Source organism: Eurosta solidaginis, chromosome 5 (assembly GCF_040869045.1).
Source record: "Eurosta solidaginis isolate ZX-2024a chromosome 5, ASM4086904v1, whole genome shotgun sequence".
NCBI lineage: Eukaryota > Metazoa > Arthropoda > Insecta > Diptera > Tephritidae > Eurosta > Eurosta solidaginis.
Genome location: NC_090323.1, coordinates 153,611,316 through 153,635,124, shown reverse-complemented (window position 1 = coordinate 153,635,124; position 23,809 = coordinate 153,611,316).

Here is a 23,809-nt window from a genome sequence, read left to right as displayed (position 1 = left end):
TCAAAGCAAAATCTGACATCACCGCCATCCAAGAAATGCGTTGGACGAGGCAAGGAAGAAAGAAGATCAAAAATTGTGACATATATTGGAGTGGCCATGCGAATAAGCGCAGTTTCGGCGTCGGATTCGTGGTGGGAGAGAGACTTTGTCGCCAAGTGCTGGCGTTCACGCCTGTGGACGAGCGTCTCGCCGCTATTCGAATAAAAGCAAAATTTTTTAATATATCATTCATCTGCGCCCATGCGCCGACAGAGGAGAAAGACGATGAGGTGAAAGACACTTTTTATGAACAATTAGAACGCACATACGAGCGCTGCCCCCGTCATGCTACAAAAGTCGTGCTTGGCGACTTTAACGCCAGGGTGGGCAAAGAAGGTGTTTTTGGCCCTACAGTCGGAAAGTTCAGCCTACACAATGAAACTTCTCCTAACGGACTGAGGCTGATTGACTTTGCCGGTGCTCGAAACATGGTCATATCAAGCACGAGGTTCATGCATAAAAAGATACATCAAGCTACATGGCTGTCTCCTGATCGAAATACTCGCAATCAGATCGATCACGTTGTGATAGACGGACGGCATGCCTCCAGTGTTTTAGATGTGCGAACGATCCGAGGACCTAACATCGATTCGGACCATTATCTCGTTGCAGCCAAAATACGCACCCGCCTCAACGCGGCTAAAAACAAGGAACAAAAAACACAAGGAAAGCTAGACGTCGAAAAGCTTCAATCACAACAGACTGCCAATGATTTCGCAACTCGACTCTCACACCTGCTCTCTGAGGGCACAACTCATCCTGAAGGAATACAGGAGCAGTGGGAGCATATCTCCAAAGCACTTCATTCTGCCGCCGAGGAAAAAATTGGTTAACGGCGGCCACGAAAAAACAACTGGTATGATGAAGAATGCCGCGTTGCAACCGAAAGAAAAGACGCTGCCTACAGGGCTACGTTAAAAGCGAGCGCGACAAGAGGAGTGTGTGAACGCTATCGTGAGTTGAAAAGGGAAGCGAGACGCCTTTTCAGGAAGAAAAAAGCAGAAGCAGAAAGGCGTGAGTGCGAGGAGCTTGAGCTGCTAGCCACCAGGAATAACGCCCGAAAATTCTACCAAAAAATACGGCGACAGACGGAAGGTTTTAAGACCGGGGCAAACTCCTGTAGGAATGAAAACGGCGACCTTGTAACTGATGTCCAGAGAGTGCTTAGATTATGGAGGGAACACTTCTCTGCTCTCCTAAATGGAGGCAGCAATTCACCGCGCAGAGATGAAGAACCCGATCCCGCAATCGATGATGATGGAATATATGTCCCCCCGCCCGATTATGACGAAGTTAGAATAGCAATAACCAGATTGAAAAACAACAAGGCCGTGGGCGCTGATGGATTGCCTGCGGAGCTATTCAAGTTCGGCGGCGAGGAGTTGGTAAGGCGCATGCAGCAGCTTCTTAGCAAAATATGGGCGGACGAAAGCATGCCCGACGGTTGGAATCTAAGTGTTCTTTGCCCAGTCCACAAGAAGGGGGATACTTCAAAATGCACCAACTATCGTGGAATCAGCCTTCTTAATATCGCATATAAGGTCCTTTCAAGTGTATTGTGCGAAAGATTGAAGCCCACCGTGAACCGGCTGATTGGACCTTATCAGTGCGGCTTCAGACCTGGTAAATCTACCATCGACCAGATTTTCACAATGCGCCAAATCTTGGAAAAAACCCGTGAAAAGAGAATCGACACACATCACCTCTTCGTCGACTTTAAAGCCGCTTTCGACAGCACGAAAAGGAGCTGCCTATATGCCGCTATGTCTGAATTTGGTTTCCCCGCAAAACTTATACGGCTGTGCAAAATGACTTTGAGCAACACCATCAGCTCAGTCAGAATTGGGAAGGACCTCTCCGAGCCGTTCGAAACTAAACGAGGTTTCAGACAGGGTGACCCCCTATCGTGCGATTTCTTTAATTTGATGCTGGAGAAAATTATACTAGCTGCAGAACTTAACCGCACTGGAACAATATACTATAAAAGCGTGCAATTACTGGCATATGCTGATGACATTGATATCATCGGCCTAAACACCCGCGCTGTTAGTTCTGTTTACTCCAAGCTGGAAAAAGAAGCGGTAAAAATGGGTTTGATGGTGAATGAGGACAAAACGAAGTACCTGCTGTCATCGAGCAAAGAGTCAGCGCATATGCGCCTTGGCAACCACGCTACTGTTGGCAGCCATAATTTCGAAATAGTAAAAGACTTCGTTTATTTGGGAACCAGCATCAACATTAGCAACAACATCAGCACTGAAATCCAGCGAAGAATCAATCTTGCCAATAAATGCTACTTTGGACTAGGTAGGCAATTGAAAAGTAAAGTCCTCTCTCGGCGAACGAAAATCATACTCTACAAGTCACTTATCGTACCCGTCCTGCTATATGGGGCAGAAGCATGGACCATGACAACAGCAGATGAAGCGGCTTTGGGAGTGTTCGAGAGAAAAGTTCTTCGAAAGATTTATGGACCTCTACGCGTTGGCGATGGCGAGTACCGAAGAAGATTTAATGTACGAGCTATACGCAGACATCAACATAGTCCAGCGAATTAAAACGCAGCGGCTGCGCTGGCTAGGCCATGTTATGCGAATGAAAGATGATGCTCCGGCCAAGAAAGTGTTTCTATCGGAACCCGCCTATGGAAGCAGAGGTAGAGGGCGGCCCCCACTCCGTTGGAAGGACCAGGTGGAAAACGATTTAAACTCCCTTGGTGTGACCAATTGGCGCCGGTTGGCGGAGCGAAGGAGCGACTGGCGCGCCTTGTTGGACGGCCATAACCGTTTAGACGGTTAAGCGCCAATTAAGTAAGTAAGTAAGTAAATAATTTGGCAGTCGTTGAAGATATCATGATGAAATTTGGCAGGAATGTTACTCCTATTACTATATGTATGTTTAATAAAAATTAGCAAAATCGGAGAACGACCACGACCACGCCCACTTTTAAACAAATTTTTTTTTAAAGTCAAATTTTAACAAAAAATTTAATATCTTTACAGTATATAAGTAAATTATGTCCACATTCAACTCCAGTAATGATATGGCGCAACAAAATGCAAAAATAAAAGAAAATTTCAAAATGGGCGTAGCTCCGCCCTTTTTCATTCAATTTGTCTAGAATACTTTTAATGCCATAAGTCGAACAAAAATTTACCAATCCTTGTGAAATTTGGTAGGGACATAAGTAGATTCTATCGAGGACTGTTTTCTGTGAAAATGGGCGAAATCGGTTGAAACTCGCCCACGAAAAAAATGCCATAATTCTATACCAAATACGGAAAAAGGGATGAAACATGGTATTTGGATTAGTTTATTGACGCCAAATATAACTTTAAAAAAAACTTTGTAAAATGGGTGTAACACCTACCATATTAAGTAGAATGAAATGAAAAAGTTCTGCAGTGTTGAAATCTTGGCAGGAATACTGTTCGTGGTATTATATATATAAATAAATTAGCGGTATCCAACAGATGATGTTCTGGGTCACCCTGGTCCACATTTTGTTCGATATCTGGAAAACGCCTTCACATATACAACTACCACCACTCCCTTTTAAAAGCCTCATTAATACCTTTAATTTGATACCCATATCGTACAAACACATTCTAGAGTCACCCCTGGTCCACCTTTATGGCGCTATCTCGAAAAGGCGTCCACCTATAGATCTAAGCCCCACGCCCTTTTGAAATACTCATTAACACCTTTCGTTTGATACCCATATTGTACAAACGCATTCTAGAGTAACACCTGGTCCACCTTTATGGCGATATCTCGAAAAGGCGTCCAGCTATAGAACTAAGCCCCACGCCCTTTTGAAATACTTATTAACACCTTTCGTTTGATACCCATATTGTACAAACGCATTCTAGAGTCACCCCTGGTCCACCTTTATGGCGATATCTCGAAAAGGCGTCCACCTATAGAACTAAGCTCTACGCCCTTTTAAAATACTCATTAGCACCTTTCATTTGATACCCATATCGTACAAACATATCCTAGAGTCACCCCTGGTCCACCTTTATGGCTATATCTCGAGAATGCGTCCACCTATAGAACTAAGGCCCACTCCCTTTTAAAATACTCATTATTACCTTTCATTTGATACCCATATCGTACAAACAAATTCTAGAGTCAACCCAGATCCACCTTTATGGCAATATCGCTAAATGGCGTCCACCTATAGAACTATGGCCCACTCCCTCTTAAAATACTCTTTAATACCTTTCATTTGATACACATGTCATACAAACACATTCCAGGGTTACCCTCGGTTCATTTTCCTACATGGTGATTTTCCCTTATGTTGCCACCATAGCTCTCAACTGAGTATGTAATATTCGATTACAGCCGAATTTAACCTTCCTTACTTGTTAATTTTAAGTTCGTTTTATTTAAAAAAAATTGTTTCGTTTGTGTGATAATTTAAAAGCAGTAAATAAAATATGTTTATGTTGAAAGTAGATAAAATATGTTTTAATAATTTAGGAAAACTTTAAGGAACGTGACATCAGGACGGACAAGGCGACAGCTGTTTAGATTTAACCTTGTAAATATCTTCAAAGCCTTTTCTCCTGGGAGTAGGATTTGAACCCGCACCTCTACGATGGCTGAATAATTAGAAACGCATTCAACCACGTCTTGGGATAAAGTTTACAACAACTAAGGCATGACGTGGCTGAATGCGTTTGTAACACTTCAACCCGGGAGGAAAAGCATTGAAGAGATTTACAAGGTATAATCGAAACAGCTGTCTCCTTGTCCGTCCTGATGTCCCGTAGTGTAAATTTTTCCCAAATTATTACAGGAGCTTCAAGCAAAGTTTCGGCAACAAAAACTCGAAACTCTAGCTGTTCCATAATAGGAGCGTTTTCCAGATTTTTCAACAGACAGTGTATTTTCCTGGCAGTCACCATGGCTGAATCTAGTGCATTTGTTGTAAGTGGCCAATACCGTTTTTTTCCACGGATGCGAATTCAAAAAGGTCCATACCACCCGTGTTTCTATTATACTCATGTATAGGAAATGGGATTGATATTGGCATGTTTTTTCGCCTTTCTATCATATCGATTTACTTTATTAGTAGCACTGTTCTCCAAATGATTGGAAAGAATAGTTACCACAGAATTATCATTCTATCGTACCACACTAATTTTATTATTTTTTTAATGCATGGTCACTGGATCCGCGAGGAATTTTCTTGAACTTTTTAATATCTGTAAGTTCTGCACCACCGCCGCGATTTTCATGCACAGTAACCCATTGTAATTAGTTAAAACATAAGCCTAAAAGATGTGAAAAAGTTGGTAAACAAAATTCGGTGTTGGTTTTGCTTACACATGTCAATATTTTCAAGAAGTTGTCACACAATAGACTGGTCAGGACCTAAGTTTGTATATCTGATCAATGAAGCCCCGGAATAGGGTATAAAAGCAAACAGGTATCCCTCTGCGGGACATATACAGAAGTATTTGTATCCAAATCGAATTGGTTTGGATTTCAAAAACATTTTGCATGAATGCCTGTCGAATTATGCTATCATTTGTTCATCTAAGCTCGTAAGGGTGTAAGTGTTTATAAAATTCAGGCGGTTACATATTGCACCACTACCGTCGTGTTGTGATGGAAAAGTACTTCGCCTACCACACCGAAGATCCTGGGTTCACACCTCTGGCAAAGCAACATCAAAATTTTAGGAGCAAGTTATTTCAATTAGAAGAAAAGTTTTCTAAGCGAGGTCGCCTTTCGGCAGTGTTTGGCAAGCACTCCGAGTGCATTTCTGCCATGAAAAGCTCGCAGTGAAAACTCATCTGCCTTTGCAGATGCCGTTCGGAGTAGTTTCTCGTCGAACCAATTTTTAGTAAAAAATTAAAAATGGAGCACGGCGCAAATTGGAAGAGAAGCTCCCCCAAATCCTCGTCCACATTTTCTGTGTCACTAACTGCATCTACAGTCTCAGGCGGCAGCAATATCATATGAGCCGAATCCACGTTTTTTATATTATTTACGACTTCATCCTTCTCGTCCGATTCATTAACTATATTTTCTATATCTCTTTGCAAAGCAAGAACGTCACACTTTTTCTTAACAGAAAATGTAAATAAACAATATAAGCTGCTCACAGGGCTGAGTGCTGCCGATTGAAAAAATGCATAGCGTTAAGTCCTAACGTTGCATTTGCGCAACGTAAACTTTTAATTCAATATATTTGCTATATGTTGCAATATAAAATTTTGCAAAATAAATTTTCAGGTAATTTGCTTAGGCAAACTACTGTTAACAAGACGATTTTTTTTACTTTTAAATCGAAAGTACCCAGCCAGCATTTTTTGAAAATTTTGAACAAAAAATATTCAAATATCATACCCCAAGGTGATTAAAAACGTTCAAATTTAAAAGCATTTTCTGTTCGAAAATTAACGTATCGTCGGGAGAAAAATGTACCATAAATGTGATTATTCTTGAATAATCATTTGTGATTCATATTTCGAAACGCTTTTAATTCATATTTGATATCACTGTTAATTGTTTTAGAGTAATATTTGACTACTTTTCAGAGTCATTTTCTGATCATATTCGTGAACATATTTCAATCGTTTTGGTTGAGATTTTTGAATCATTTTTGAATGCGATTATGATGCATTTATTCTTCATATCTCATTCCAAATAGATACTACATAATAATCTTATTTCATCAGGGGAAGAAATCATGCGGAAATGAGCTATTTGAACCACAGGTCACTCGCAAAAAAACTTGACCTATATACACCTGCGATTACAACATCCAGCATCAGGTATGATCGTCAATATCTTAAAATACGATACGGCACGGGATGTTGAAGACATATCCAGGTACATATGTCAAGAGAGTTTCACTTACCTGGTCATATAGCTCCCAACTTTTGTATTGTCCAGCTATTATGTATTTTCTGGGGAGCCGAAGGTGGAGAAGTGGTTGGGAAATCTTCGGGCCCGAGCAGCATTTGCATTACATTGTCTTGAAAAATGTATTAATAATAAAAATTTTATATAGATATTTTTTCTGAACTTCATGATTGAAAAAATGTGTGTATGTGAAAAAAAAAGATTTTCAATGAAAAGTAAAGTTTTAACAAGTACAAAACTCATTATTCAGTCAACAAATATAGTCAGAAAACATTCAGAAAGCTGATTGAAAAATTATTATAAATTTTTGACAAAAAACACCCAAAAAATTGCGGGAATTCAAACGAAAATAAATGTGTATAAATCTTCAAATATAAGTATAACGCATTTTAAATAAGTTCACTTTTATTAGATTTGAGTTGTTTTTTCGTTAAATTTTCATAAAATCTGTGTAATATATGCGAAGCCGCAAACGTTGCGCAGACGCCACGTGCCGGGCTTAATGTGTTAAGCAGATGGACACAACTAAAAATAGTACTCTTTAGTTGATAGAGCGCAAGCGATGCAATCAACATCAAAACTGGCATAACGGTAATTTTCCAGTTAAAGAAGAAAATAATGACAACGAAATTTAAGGGGCAGTTAAAGATGTGTACTGTGAATTGGTTTATGGAACAAAACCGATTTTGAAAAATTTTAAGTTGTGACTCTTTTGTAGATAGTGTGCGATATGTTAAGGGCTTTAATGTCCCCTCTTGACGATCAAAAATGATACTGTACAGATCTTTCGTCATACTTAGGTATGGCGTGGAGCATTGGATGGTGGCGACAAAAGATGCGATGACATTGCGGTATTCAACAGAAAATAGCTTCGAAAGAATAAATTCCTACCCGTGATAAGGACGGTGTATATCGAGGGTCTCTAAAGCTAGCACAATTTTTACAGCCCATTCGAAAAACGATTACTAGATTGCCCTGGGTTTAATGCTAATTAATTCCACCAACTTCTGGCAGGCTCTAAAGGATCTAAATTGCGGGTCTGCATCCTATAGCACAATTTTGCAACAATTACGGAGAGGTCTCCGCTTGACATTGCTCTAGCTTCCTAGATTAGAGTACTATTCGAATCTCAAATACAGAAAAACGCATACGCCTATGTCCATCAAGAAATGTGTACCAGAGGCACAGACCCAAAAAATTCAAACAGCAGTCGGAGTCCAACGTAAGTGACGATCCGCCACAAAAATTAAGGCGAGTCTCGAAGGGGTACCTCCTAGTGAGATAACTGAGGAAGATACATGCCTCCCATATTTGGGATAAGAAGGTCCTCACCGCTAGTCAGAAGCGCAAAGTATGGAAAACCGGCGAAACCCAGAGTAACCCGTCCCTTGCTTGCGGTGATTGATAGAGGACACCCTGATTGTTAAACCATTCCAGCCAAATGGAAAGTAGTTCTAGTTAACTTACGTGTGGTCAACGAATCCAGAATTTCAGCTGCTGAACCATCAATGGCGGCGGGTATTCTGGGGATAATTCGGACAGGAAATGTATTGCTTCTTACCAAAGATTGATTAAGGTGACGGAGGTCAGGGAGAAGCAGCGCTATGTGAATCTAGTCTATTCTTGTCTCCAAGCCTGTGATGGAGTCATTAGCTGCTGTTTTAACATTATCACCCTACAGCGAACATGCAATGGGGGATCCAGAGATGGATGCGATGGAAGAGCCGAGTCAATGTAAAGGGACGCCATGACGAGTGAGACCGTGGATCATGTCATATTGGCTGGGTGTGACACTGGGAGCAACCCCTTAAGTGCCACCTTCTCGGTGCAGGCTTTATCGGATCAACGTTCGGCCAATAGGTTGACTTGCCTGAAATCCAACTAATGGGCTCGGAGCTAGTGACGCAACAATCATAGCTACTGCCAAACGCGGAGAGGCAGTAGAAATCGACGAGGATTAAAATACTTACCTCTAATCATGCTTATCCCAAAAATGAATGTACATCATTAAAAGCATTGGCTGCCCTTCTCTTGCACCTCAGTGAAAAGTTCCGGAGCTCTTTTTAATCCAAAAACCTTTCGTCGTTCGAAACAAGATTTGCGCACTGGCAATTGCTGCCTACCACGAGTATGGTTTATTTTTAATAAGACTCTCTTACTTTCTTCTCTCTTATTTTGGCGACGCGGATACTGTAAGCATTTGATTTGATTTGGAGGGAAAACAAATTTGGGTCGTCGCGGTGTATATGGCGCACGACTCCCGCGATTTTTCTGCCCGTAACCTTAGTAGTGCAGTAAAAAAAGCAAACCTCCGGAAGCTGTCTCTGGTTATTGGCACGGACCAGCAGCACCAAGGTAGATGTCTTTTAGATTTTATTCTGCTCAGTAATGTAAGCTTGAGTAATTTAGCGACGCTAAATTTGTTACCGCTAACAGAAAGGATGTGCTAGATATAATGCTGTGCCGCTGACTAGAAATTCTTTTCCGATGACATATGCATTAGTCGCTCGCGCTCTAGCAGCTTACAGAAAGAGAACACGAACAGATTGGCTAAATTTTAAAGCAAACTTTTCTGGTTTTCTCCGTGTAAAAGCTTATAACAATAGGTTCCCAAAAAAATTTCTTCGGTCGAAGCTGTAGGTATGAGGAGGAGATAGAAAGTATTGAAAATTTCTATCTATCTGAGCAAGGAATCGGTTGTATGGCAGAGCTTGGTGCTGCTAAAATTGATTTGAATTGGTTAAATTTGTTACATATATAAAGGATCAATGTTATCACAATGGGTCATCTGACCTAAATGTGCCAACGGCTCTCCTGGGGGCAGCCAATATAACCTACCCTAACCTTGTTAGGCAAGAGTTAGGAAGAATTAAAAATTTTTTAGACCAAATTAGAACGCGTATGCAGCAGTGTAAAAAATAAAGTTGTGGATGACGGGCAGCGTATTATAATCTAGAGGTAATCTAATTGATGTTTATAGGCAGTAAAAATACAAACACACTGGCCAATAGGGTAGAAAAAGTGACGCGTGTATACTTCGCGCTGCTATTACGTTGCACAACACTGTAAATAAAGATGAGGTTAAATACTTGCAAGTTTATAAAGACAGTGATTGAACTCTCGCAAAAATGAAGAGCACAAAGAAGATTCGACATATTCAAGATAGGTGGGATGCGTTAAAGAGCAACATGCCACATTATGATGCAAGCTTGTGTTGTAAGCAATTATTAATGCTGATCGTAGGTACCGTTATCATATTATATAGAATTGCCCCAAAGCGCACACCAAGACGATGATGATCGCCGCGGCACATGCAAATCCGCAATATCTGCTAATTTTGACGTTTTGTCGGGGGAGGCCTATGAAGACAAAAAGAAGAACTAACAGAAAGACATGTAGCCACACGTGCCACAATATACGCCGTCAACATGTTGCATCACCCACCATCAACCAATTGCATGCAACACACACCCTCTCAGTACTGACAAACCAATCAAACATAGCGGTGGCGATCTAATGTGGTATATGATGTTGTTTTACTACAATTTCACATACATACGAACACATTTTCTGCTCTCCACATTTGTTTATTTATTCCACATCACTGTTGTACCAAATCTTTTTTTTTTCCATACGAACATATGTTCTAAGCGAGTGTGACTACTCTCGCGCACACCATTCAATGAATGTATTTATTGGCTGACATCGCCTCTCGCCTATTGCTGCCGCCTGCATACAATTGCCCCGCATCGAAATGCAATGCGGTAAGTAATACAATTAATATTCAACGCCGATAGGTTCGCATAATTTACGTGCTGAGTTTACGATGTTGCGCGTCGCACTTCTTGTATGCAATGTCTAAGCCGATAGACTATCTATCGATCTAGAGTGCTTACCTGGCAGGAAATCAATTTTTTTGCAAATCTCTTTGTTTTTACAGATAAATCGGAAAATCCAGAAGCTTTGCTATGCTTAGAATCTTATCATCTGTAAAGCTGGTATGGCCCACTATAAATTATTTTTTCGATACTTGCTATCAGATACTCCACTTGTATTTCGAAAGCTTTCCTCCAACATATATCATCTCATGTTAAACTATCAACGTCCATGTGTTTCTTAGCAAAGGGAGATTATTCATCAGAATATTTGAAAAATTTGAATCTGTAAATACCCTGCAATCAAAAGCCAAAATAGTCAGGAAACATTCTAGTTCATTGACTAGAATTTTGTGGTGTTATTCATACTGTTAGTGTATGAGTAGTTAATTGACTATAACTATGTGGTGTTATTCGACCCTCACCGTTGCCTCAACAGAGGTTAAAGAAGCCAATGAAAATGCCAAACCTTCCATATCAATAGTCCCAGACGGAAAAACTATGCCGATTTCAAAACATCTTGGACGTGAGGGCATCAACAGCTTAGCACATTTTTTCTACTTGTCGTTAAAAGCCTTTGCCATTCCAGAATAATAAAATCTACCGATATTATCCCTTTAGTCAGTAACGAAAACGTTTAAAGCCGTTATGATCCCCTCAATTAAATGAAATTCTTCGGTTATCCAGCCATCAGTATGATAGAGAGCATATTATTACCACCATTATGGAACTCCATTAACACTCATCATAGGTCGGTGCTATTGCACTCGACTGGCTCGTTCCTTCTCCGTTAGATAGATAGATAATTTATTGAGGATTGCAATGCGACCATTGGTCAGCACCTCATCCCAGCTGACTTCCATGATGAACCCTAGCAGTTCTCTTGGATTGATGGAATTAATGTGGGAATATTCTGGCAATGGTGAACCCATAAACTTAGTCCTGCTTCTTGAGATTGCGTCACATTCCAGGAGGATATGTCCGCCATCTCCGCTGACCGATCACAAGATCGGCATGTGTTATTCCGTTACTTTTTAGTTTTTATATATATCGTAGGACATCGCCGTGCTTAAAATACCAGTTGCTAATATGGAAAAATTACAGAACGCATACTAGGTGAGATTTTTGGCAAATCTAGTATACAACTATTTGGTTTGACTGCAGGGTAAAAGACGTGAGTACCAAGTACTAGAAAGTTAATGACTTTATATGAATAGTGAACCGCTCTAGCATTTCGTAGAACCGATGAAATAATATTTTGTCATTTGAAGTGAATATAAACAAATAACAAGTAAATATTTAAATTACTTTGCAAATCTTTGCAAATTCATTATCATTGATACATTTCTTGAAGGTTACTTTAAAACTTTACACTGACGTCAGACACTCCGTTGAGTTAGTTTGCATCTGTATGCCGACTTTGCATGGCTGTGGTTACAGCCGACAGGCGTTAAAGCAAAAGAAGCGGCTTCAGTGAATTACAATAGCGAAGGCGATACCCAAAAGCAGTGCTCTCCATTACCTTGCATACCACATTGCCAACACGCACAAATACACAAACTCATTTATTTGCAGCAACAGCAAAACTTGAATTACATACCCGATATGCTAACTTGCTGAGATTTGCTTTAAAATATTCTAAAGCGGCAGGAAAATACTTTTTAGGATTTACAGAAATACACACACACACATACAAGCATACATACTTATATCAAATGTAATACATAGAATTGCCTGTAAGCCTTATAATAACAATAAAAGGCCACAAAAGCGGGAAATATCGGCGGTGATTGTTTGCCTCCATTTTCTTCTGGCTTTTGGTTATGTTGTTGCTTTTGTTATATGAATGTTTGACAACAATCGATGGCAACATTGTCGATTTGCTGCCAATGGGCAATGAATTTTAATCTCGGCCTTTTACTATAAACCATGAGACCACCATCTATTCAAAATAATGTGGTGATAACAAATGACAATGGTGTGTCTGCGCTATGCCAAGAAAAATATTCAACTGTTAGTAATGACACACACACAAACACACATTTAACTTAAATAGAAACACTATCGCTTTTCTGATCGCTGACGATAAAAGTTTGCATTGCGTGAAGTGATACTCGTATTCTTTTATTATAAGCTTTTATTTAGTTTCACTTGGCTGTTGTCTGTAATCAAATCTTGCAAGTTAAATTTGATATACTTCCCGGCGTCCGATTGAACTGAAATTTTGCACGCATGTATAACTCCGATGACAATGCAAAACTTCAACTAACTTAGTCACATTTTATTTCGATATGAATATGCCCCAATATATTCGGATCATGACATAAATACAAATAAAGAAAAAAAAAAAAAACTTTTTTAAAATAAGCTTTTATTATTGGTTAATAAAATTAACTAAAAAGTGAAAAATAAAATTAAAGAAAAAAACCTTTTTTAAAAATAAGCTTTTATTATTGGTTCATAATTAACTAAAAAGTAAAAAATAAATTGACTGTAAAGAAATATAACACCTTATAAGTTCATTGTAACCTTTAACGATAATTAGGCTTCTTCTTCTGCGACAAAGAAATGCCATATTGTACATAATTATATATTTTTAACATTAAAACTTTACACCTAAATTATTAAATCTTACAGTTGATATCACAGTCCTAATTTGTCTAACATAATAAAAAAAAGTTTTTTTTTCTTTAATTTTATATACAAACATTCACATATTTTAGCTTTAGTTTGAAAAAACTTCAGAAGTAATTGTAGGCACCAAAAGGCGATCAAAAAAGAAATTTATATATTAAGCTGGGTCGATTTATTAACCTATATCGCGCCATCGATAGGTTTTCGGCCCAGGAAAAAAAAAAGTTTCACTAAGCATACCCAAAAAAGCCTGCAAAATATGAGTTTTTTGACTTTTTTTCTTTGATTTTTAAGGTTTTTTTCATGACCTACTTAAAAAATTTTCATTTGAGTTTAAAATTTTCATGTATACCCTGTCCGACTCAAAATTGTCCGCTAAAAACTGTGCCGATAACAGTTTTTGAAAAAAAAAAAAATATTTTTTGGGTTCTGAGGATTGTTTTGGTGAAAAAATTAATTTTTTCGCCATTTTTTTTAAGGGTTTCTTCTGAAACATGCAAAAGTGTTGCTGATGAAAACGAATTTGTTTTTTTTTTTTTTTTAAACTGTTAATGCCAACGTTTTTATTACATAAGTTTAAGTGAGATAGAAACTATGAGACAAATTCGTTTTCATCGGCAACACTTTTGCACGTTTCTGCAGAAACCCTTAAAAAAAATGGCGAAAAATAAATTTTTTCACCAAAACACTCCTCAAAACCCAAAAAATATTTTTTTTTTAACTGTTATCGCCAAAGTTTTTAGCGGACAATTTTGAGTCGGACAGGGTATACATGAAAATTTTAAATTCAAATGAAAATTTTTTAAGTAGGTCATGAAAAAGACCTTAAAAATCAAAGAAAAAAAAGTCAAAAAACTCAACGCGATGTGGGTTTCGCGCCATCGATTTTTCGATAGATTTTTGGCTCAGGAAAAAAAAGTTCCACTAAGAATACCCAAAAAAAATAATTTTGGAGCCTGCAAAATTTGAGTTTTTTGACTTTTTTTTCTTTTAATTTTTAAGGTTTTTTTCATGACCTTCGTCCATGCAAATCAACCCAACTTAATATATATACCAATGCTAGACGCGATGAACTCCGAAGAGATTTAAGAAGATTATATATCTGATAATTTGTGATATGTTTATCCTAGGGATTTGAGTAGACTACATTTAAGTTACTTAAGCGCTAGATAAGAAAAGAGGTTGGCGCAGCTTGTAGTGTCCCCTCTCTTGTGTTTTAGAATCTTGTTGTTTAAAATCTTACTGTCAGGCATGCACTCATTCGACCATATTTTGCAAGATAAAACTGATACACGCACCTTACCAACTCCTCGCCGCCGTATTTTGCTTAGCACCGCAGGCAGTCCATCAACGCCTGGAGTAGTGTTGTTTTTAATCTGGTTATTGCTATTCTTACTTCGTAATAGTCCGGTGGGGGGTATTAATTCCATCAAAATCGATTGCCGTCCCGGGATCATCATGCCTGGGCGGTACATGATTGTGTCTATTTAGGAGAGCATAAAAGTATTTCCTCCATAATTTTAGTACTCTCTGTACACCAATTACAAAGTCGCCGTCCTTACAGGAGTTTCCCCTGGCTTTAAACTTTCCGTCGAAGTTTTTGGACTTTGCTAGCAGCTCAAGCTCCTAACACTCAGGCCACTCTGCCTCGGCTTTATTTTGCTGTATAGGTGTCTCGCTTCCCTTTATAGCTCGCGGTACCGTTCACACACTCTTCCAGTTGTGTTCGCTTTCAATGTAGCCCTATAGACAGCGTATTTTCTTTCGATTGCAATGCAATATTCTTCATCGTACCATTGATTTTTTCTTCGTCGCCGTTAACAAGTTTTTTCCATGGCGGCGGTAGGAGTTGCTTTAAACATATGCTCCCACTGCTCCTGATTTCCGTAGGTTTGACTTGGTTTTTAATGAGGTGTGAGAGTCGTATTGCGAAATCATTGGCTGTATCTTGCAATTGCAGCCTTTCGACGTCTTGCTTTCCTTGTGTTGAACCTAGGCTGCTGATTGCGAGAAATTTGATAGGGGAACAGCCATGTAAGCAACACAAATTGTTGTACGAACAACTCGTGCTGGATGTGACCATGTTTCGAGCACCATCTAAATCGATCAGACTCAGTCCATAGGGAGCGGGTTCATTGTGGGAGCTGAACTTTCCAAGCGTGGGGCCAAAAAACACCTTATTTGCCTAACCTGGTGTTAAATTTGTCAACTATGACTTCTATTTCATGGCGGGAATCGATATCGTATGTGCATTCTAAGCATTCACAGAATAAATTGTTCACCTCATCGTACTTCTCCTTCTTCTGTGCAATAACTCACATTTTATAACTAACTGCATCTTACACAATAATATATTTTTTTTTTCTTATAAACTGAAAATAAAACAAAAAGAAAGTAACAGTAGTAACGACAAGAGGGACTTTATTTACTTGTAGTTCGGCCACACTAACGTCCATCCAGTCTGCGTGCAGTACAGCGTCAAAAGTTTTATGAATTATTTTGCATAAGAGAAATAAAAAATTTTTTTTAAATGTCATAAAAACCAGGGAAGACTATGATTTGCAGTCAGGCAGAGCTTTTACTTTTACGAGCGCGACGAAAAACTGCCAATATTCTTGCCATATGAAAAACGATAAACTGGACATTTTGGAGCAGCTGAAATGCATGGCGGATTGTGTGGAATGTTGCATCCGATTGGTTAGCCCAAATGTGTCCCACGTTTTATGGCCGATTTCTTTGTATGTGCTATGTAGCCATTTTAAACACGACAAGGCTGATTGAAGACATAGTCTAATGTTGTATGTTTGTATGGTTGGGAATGTTGGCGTTTATTCGCGGCGATATTGATGTGCAGTCATTCATTTCTTGATATTAGCCCACGTTTAAAACGTTCCCTACTTACATGTATACAGGGTTGTTCATTAGGCCGGTTCGATTTGTGGGGAGGCAAAAAAATCGCCCATTGCTCTGTGAACATCATATTCTAGGGATCAAAATAAGAAACTTTACCGAAGGAACCATTTTTAAAAATTTGCCCCTACCTGGGGGGAGGGGGGACATCAGAATTCGTTTTAGAGGTATGGTTCCTTCGGCAAGGTTTCTTATTTTGATCCCTAGAATACGATTTTCACAGAGCAATGAGCGATTTTTAAATCGACTCGCCCTATTGTTCATATAACACTTTATTTACAGAAAAAAACTGAGTATATGTACATATGTCGGAATGTATGAAAGTTCACTGCAAAGTTAATAATGCTCTGCTGAATAACGCTAAGAAACACCACCAGCTCCATAAAGATTAGGGAAGCATCTCTCCGAGCCATTCAAATCGAAACGAGGTTTCAACCTAGGTGAGTCGCTTTCGTACAATTTCTTTAACATAATGCTATAGAATATAAATTCAGCAGCAGAACTAAACCATGATGGTATAATTTATTATAAAAGCGTAAAATTACTGTCGCATGCTGATGATATTGACACTATTGGCTTCAACAAACGCGCTTTGGGTTATGCCATCCCTGGATAAGATAAAGAGCTACAAAAAGTGGGTCTTACAGTAAATGAGGACAAGACACACTCCTTGCTGTCGTCCAAGAAAGAATCTGCGCATTCGCACCTTGGCAGCTGCGTCATTGTTGAGACAAATTAATTGGAAACTGTGGAAGTATTTCGTTTATTTGGGAGCCAGCATTAACAGCAAAAACAATGTCAGCTTAGAATTTAAAGGAGAATAAATCTTGCCAACTACACTCAGAGAAAAAATCGTTCTAAAACGAACGAAACAATTTCAAAATTAAGAACATTCGTTGACAAAAGTCTGTTAAGTATGTTTTTTCTTAACTCGTGACCGATGGGCTTGTTTTAAGAACAGTTTTTCCAAGCACACTCTTCGTATTTTATGACCACTTTGGTATTGATGTGTGAACTTTCTGTGCTCATTTCAAGCACTACTTGGGCTTGATTTAAGATTTCTCGTTCTAACGCTTCGAGAACGTATTGTGGTCGATTTAACAGTTTCGGTCTTAATTCAAGACCGGTTTGTGCTTGATCATTGGTGGGAGGAAGGACATTTTTTAATTATTACCAATTTATTTATTTATTTTTTATTAATAAATAAATTTTTTGTTATTAATAAATATTAATTACAAGGAAATATTAATAAAAGCCAAATGGTTTGAAAAAAAACGCATAATATTCATTTTTTCATATATTTCTCTCGAGAAATTTTTCTTATTTGATGATGGAATCTGAATATTTATTTAAAACGTTTCATAACAAGTTTGAGAATTACCTGAATGGAACTGAACGAAAAATAAGAGTTAAAAAAATATAATATAAACAAGTAAGGAAGGCTAAGTTCGGGTGTAACCGAACATAACATACTCAGTTGAGAGCTATGGAGACAAAATAAGGAAAATCAATCTGGGGTAACCCTGGAATGTGGTTGTATAACATGTGTATCAAATGAAAGGTATTAAAGAGTATTTTAAGAGAGAGTAGGCCATAGTTCTATGGATGAACGCCATTTAGGGATATCGCCATAAAGGTAGACCAGGGCTGACTCTAGAATTTGTTTGTACGATATGGGTATCAAATGAAAGGTGTTACTGAGCATTTTAAGAGGGAGTGGGCCTTAGGTCTATCGGTGGACGCCTTTTCGAGATGTCCCCATTAAGGTGGACCAGGGGTGATTCTATAATGTGTTTGTACGATATGGGTATCAAATGAAAGCTGTTAATGAGTATTTTGAAAAGGAGTGATCCTTAGTTCCATAGGTGGACGCCGTTTCGAGATATCGCCATAAAGGTGGACCAGGGGTGTCTCTAGAATGTGTTTGTACGATATGGGAATCAAATGAAAGGTGTTACTGAGCATTTTAAGAGGGAGTGTGCATTAGGTCTATAGGTGGACGCCTTTTCGAGATATCGCCATTAGGGTGGGCCAGGGGTGACTCTAGAATGTTTGTACGGTATGGGTATCAAACGAAAGGTGTTACTGAGCATTTTAAGAGGGAGTGGGCATGAGGTCTATAGGTGGACGCCTTTTCGAGATATCGTCATTAGGGTGGGCCAGGGGTGACTCTAGAATGTGTTTGTACGATATGTGCATCAAACGTAAGGTGTTACTGAGCATTTTAAGAGGGAGTGGGCATTAGGTCTATAGGTGGACGCCTTTTCGAGATATCGCCATTAGGGTAGGCCAGGGGTGACTCTAGAATGTGTTTGTACGATATGGGTATCAAATGAAAGGTGGTAATGAGTATTTTAAAAGGGAGTAATCCTTAGTTCTATAGGTGGACGCCTTTTCGAGATATCGCCATTAGGGTGGGCCAGGGTGACTCTAGAATGTGTTTGTACGATATGTGCATCAAACGAAAGGTGTTACTGAGCATTTTAAGAGGGAGTGGGCATTAGGTCTATAGGTGGACGCCCTATCGAGATATCGCCATTAGGGTGGGCCAGGGGTGACTCTAGAATGTTTGTACGATATGGGTATCAAACGAAAGGTGTTACTGAGCATTTTAAGAGGGAGTGGGCATTAGGTCTATAGGTGGACGCCTTTTAGAGATATCGCCATTAGGGTGGGCCAGGGGTGACTCTAGAATGTGTTTGTACGATATGGGTATCAAATGAAAGGTGGTAATGAGTATTTTAAAAGGGAGTAATCCTTAGTTCTATAGGTGGACGCCCTTTCGAGATATCGTCATTAGGGTGGGCCAGGGGTGACTCTAGAATGTGTTGGTACGATATGTGCATCAAACGAAAGGTGTTACTGAGCATTTTAAGAGGGAGTGGGCATTAGGTCTATAGGTGGACGCCCTTTCGAGATATCGCCATTAGGGTGGGCCAGGGGTGACTCTAGAATGTTTGTACGATATGGGTATCAAACGAAAGGTGTTACTGAGCATTTTAAGAGGGAGTGGGCATTAGGTCTATAGGTGGACGCCTTTTCGAGATATCGCCATTAGGGTGGGCCAGGGTGACTCTAGAATGTGTTTGTACGATATGGGTATCAAATGAAAGGTGGTAATGTGTATTTTAAAAGGGAGTAATCCTTAGTTCTATAGGTGGACGCCTTTTCGAGATATCGCCATAAAGCTGGACCAAGGGTGACTCTAGAATGTTTGTACGGTATGGGTATCAAACGAAAGGTGTTACTGAGCATTTTAAGAGGGAGTGGGCATTAGGTCTATAGGTGGACGCCTTTTCGAGATATCGCCATTAGGGTGGGCCAGGGTGACTCTAGAATGTGTTTGTACGATATGGGTATCAAATGAAAGGTGGTAATGAGTATTTTAAAAGGGAGTAATCCATAGTTCTATAGGGAGTGGGCATTAGGTCTATAGGTGGACGCCTTTTCGAGATATCGCCATTAGGGTGGGACAGGGGTGACTCTAGAATGTTTGTACGATATGGGTATCAAACGAAAGGTGTTACTGAGCATTTTAAGAGGAAGTGGACATTAGGTCTATAGGTGGACGCCTTTTCGAGATATCGCCATTAGGGTGGGCCAGGGGTGACTCTAGAATGATTGTACGATATGGGTATCAAACGAAAGGTGTTACTGAGCATTTTAAGAGGGAGTGGACATTAGGTCTATAGGTGGACGCCTTTTCGAGATATCGCCATTAGGGTGGGCCAGGGTGACTCTAGAATGTGTTTGTACGATATGGGTATCAAATGAAAGGTGGTAATGAGTATTTTAAAAGGGAGTAATCCTTAGTTCTATAGGTGGACGCCTTTTCGAAATATCGCCATTAGGGTGGGCCAGGTGTGACTCTAGAATGTTTGTACGATATGGGTATCAAACGAAAGCTGTTACTGAGCATTTTAAGAGGGAGTGGGCATTAGGTCTATAGGTGGACGCCTTTTCGAGATATCGCCATTAGGGTGGGCCAGGGGTGACTCTAGAATGTTTGTACGATATGGGTATCAAACGAAAGGTGTTACTGAGCATTTTAAGAGGGAGTGGACACTAGGTCTATAGGTGGACGCCTTTTCGAGATATCGCCATTAGGGTGGGCCAGGGGTGACTAGAATGTTTGTACGATATGGGTATCAAACGAAAGGTGTTACTGAGCATTTTAAGAGGGAGGGGGCATTAGGTCTATAGGTGGACGCCTTTTCGAGATATCGCCATTAGGGTGGGACAGGGGTGACTCTGATATGTTTTTGTACGATATGGATATCAAATTAAAGGTATTAATGAGGGTTTTAAAAGCGAGTAGCCCTTAGATGTATATGTGAAGGCGTTCTCGCGATATCGACCAAAATGTGGACCAGGTGATCCAGAAAATCATCTGTCGGGTACTGCTAATTTATTTATATATGCAATACCACTAACAGTATTCCTGCCAAGATTCCAAGGGCTGTTGATTTCGCCTTGTAGAACTTTTTCATTTTCTTCTACTTAATATGGTAGGTGTCACACCCATTTTACAAAGTTTTTTCCAAAGTTATATTTTGCGTCAATAAACCAATCCAGTTACCATGTTTCATCACTTTTTTCGTATTTGGTATAGAATTATGGCATTTTTTTCATTTTTCGTAATTTTCGATATCGATAAAGTGGGCGTGGTTATGGTCAGATTTCGCCCATTTTTTACACCAAGAAAAAGTGAGCTCAGGTAAGTACGTGGGCTAAGTTTAGTAAAGATATATCGGATTTTGCTCAAGTTATTGTGTTAATGGCCGAGCGGAAGGACAGACTGTGGACTGTGTATAAAAACTGGGCGTGGCTTCCACCGATTTCGCCCATTTTCACAGAGAACAGTTACCGTCATAGAATCTATGCTCCTACCAAATTTGAGAAGGATTGGTAAATTTTTGTTCGACTTATGGCAATAAAAGTATTCTAGGCAAACTAAATGAAAATGGGCGGAGCCACGCCCATTTTGAAATTTTATTTTATTTTTGTATTTTGTTGCATCATATCATTACTGGAGTTGAATTTTGACTTAATTTACTTATATACAGTAAAGATATTAAATTTTATGTTAAAATTTGAATTTAAAAAATTTTTTTTTAAAAAGTGGGCGTGTTCTTCATCCAATTTTGCTAATTTTCATTTAGCACATATAGAGTAATAGTAGTAACGTTCCTGCCAAATTTCATCATGATATCTTCAACGACTGCCAAATTACAGCTTGCAAAACTTTTAAATTACCTTCTTGTAAAAGTGGGCGGTGCCACGCCCATTGTCCAAAATCTTACTAATTTTCTATTCTGCGTCATAACGTCAACCCATCTACCAAGTTTCGTCGCTTTATCTGTCTTTTGTAATGAGTTATCGCACTTTTTCAGTTTTTCGAAATTTTCGATATCGAAAAAGTGGGTGTGGTTATAGTCCGATATCGTTCATTTTAAATAGCGATCTGAGATGAGTGCTCAGGAACCTACATACCAAATTTCATCAAGATACCTCAAAATTTACTCAAGTTATCGTGTTAACGGACGGACGGACGGACGGACGGACGGACGGACGGACGGACGGACGGACGGACGGACGGACATGGCTCAATCAAATTTTTTTTCGATCCTGATTATTTTGATATATGGAAGTCTATATCTATCTCGATTCCTTTATATATGTACAACCAACCGTTATCCAATCAAACTTAATATACTCTGTGAGCTCTGCTCAACTGAGTATAAAAAGTGTTTTAAAAAACTTCAGAGTTTGACGGCGATCGAACTCGCGCCACACGATCGCAATCGCAACATCATAGCCGCTGCGCCACTACAACTGCTTAATAGCTTGTGCCAAATGTTGTATTTAACATTGTAGTACACATGAATTGTACCGTTTCTTTTTCCTGAACTTAATTTAAGAACATTGTGCTTAATTTAAGTACATCGTTCTTATTAATAGAACATTTGTTCATATTTTAAGACCAGCCGTCCTCTTTTCAAGAACATGGTTGTGATTTCAGGAACGAGGTTATTGTTTTGAGAACAGGTTGTTCGTTTTTCAAGAACAAAAAAGTAAGAACACGAAAAGCTTGAATTGAGTCCGGTAGTGCTGCATTTTAGAACGAACGAAACAAATTCAATGTAAGAACATTCGTTGACAAAAGTATCTTAAGTACGTTTTTTTCTTTCGATGGGCTTGTTTTAAGAATAGTTTTTCCAAGCACACTGTTCGTATTTTATGACCACTTTGGTATTGATGTGTGAACTTTCTGTGCTTATTTCAAGCACTAATTGGGCTTGATTTAAGCTTTCTCGTTCTAACGCTTCGAGAACGGTTTGTGGTCCATTTAACAGTTTTCGGTCTCAATTCAAGAACGGTTTGTGCTTGATCTTTGGTTAAAAAAATATAAGATAAAAAAATTGTTTTAAAAAACGTCAGCGTTTAACGGTGACCGAACTCCCGCCACACGATCGCAACCGCAACATCATAGCCGCTGGGCTACTACTACTTCTTGATAGCTTGTGCCAAATGTTGTATTTAACATTGTAGTGCACACAAATTGCACTGTGTCTTTTTGCTTGTACTTAATTTAAGAACATCGTTCTCATTAATAGATCATTTGTTCCTATTTTAAGACCATCCGTTCCATTTCCAGAAAATAGTGTCAGTTTAAGAACAAGGTTGTTGTTTTAAGAAAAGATCGTTCGCTTTTCAAGAACAGAAAAGTAAGAACATGAAAAGTTTGAATTGAGCCGGTGATGCTGGATTTAAAACGGTGTTTTTCTCTGAGTGCACCTGGTCCTTGAAGCAGAGTTGGAGCCCTGGTTCGATAGGCTAGTTCAGTTAAAAATACTTTTTTGGCCGAAGCGTCATTTTTCATTCTCATAACATGGCCAAGCCATCTTAGGCGCTGCGTGTTAATTCGCTGGATTATGTTGATGTCTGCGTGAAGCTCGTATAGCTTATCATTAAATCTTCTTCGATACTCAACGCGTAGAGGTCCGTAAAGGTTTGGTAGAACTTTTCTCTCGAGCACCCCCAGAGCCGCTGATGTTAATGTCGTCTGATGTTTTTCATGTAGTCCGTATATCTACACCATATAGAAGGACTGGTACGATAAGTGACTTTTATATCATTATTTTCCTTTGCCGAGAGATGACTCACTTTTCAATTGCCTACCTCCGAGGAAGCATTTATTAGGGCGATCCTTCGCTGGATTTCAGAGCTGATGTTGTTATTTGTGTTAATACTGATTCCCAAATAAACGAAGTCGCTTACTTTTTCGAAATTATGGCTGCCTGCTCGGTGACAGCACTGGCACTTCGTTTTGTCCTCCTTCATCATCAAGCCCATCTTTTCCACTTATTTTTTCAGTCTGGAGTAAGCAGAACTTACGGCGCGGGTGTTTAGGTCGATGATATCGATGTCGTCAGCATAGGCCAGTAGTTCCACCCGTTTATATC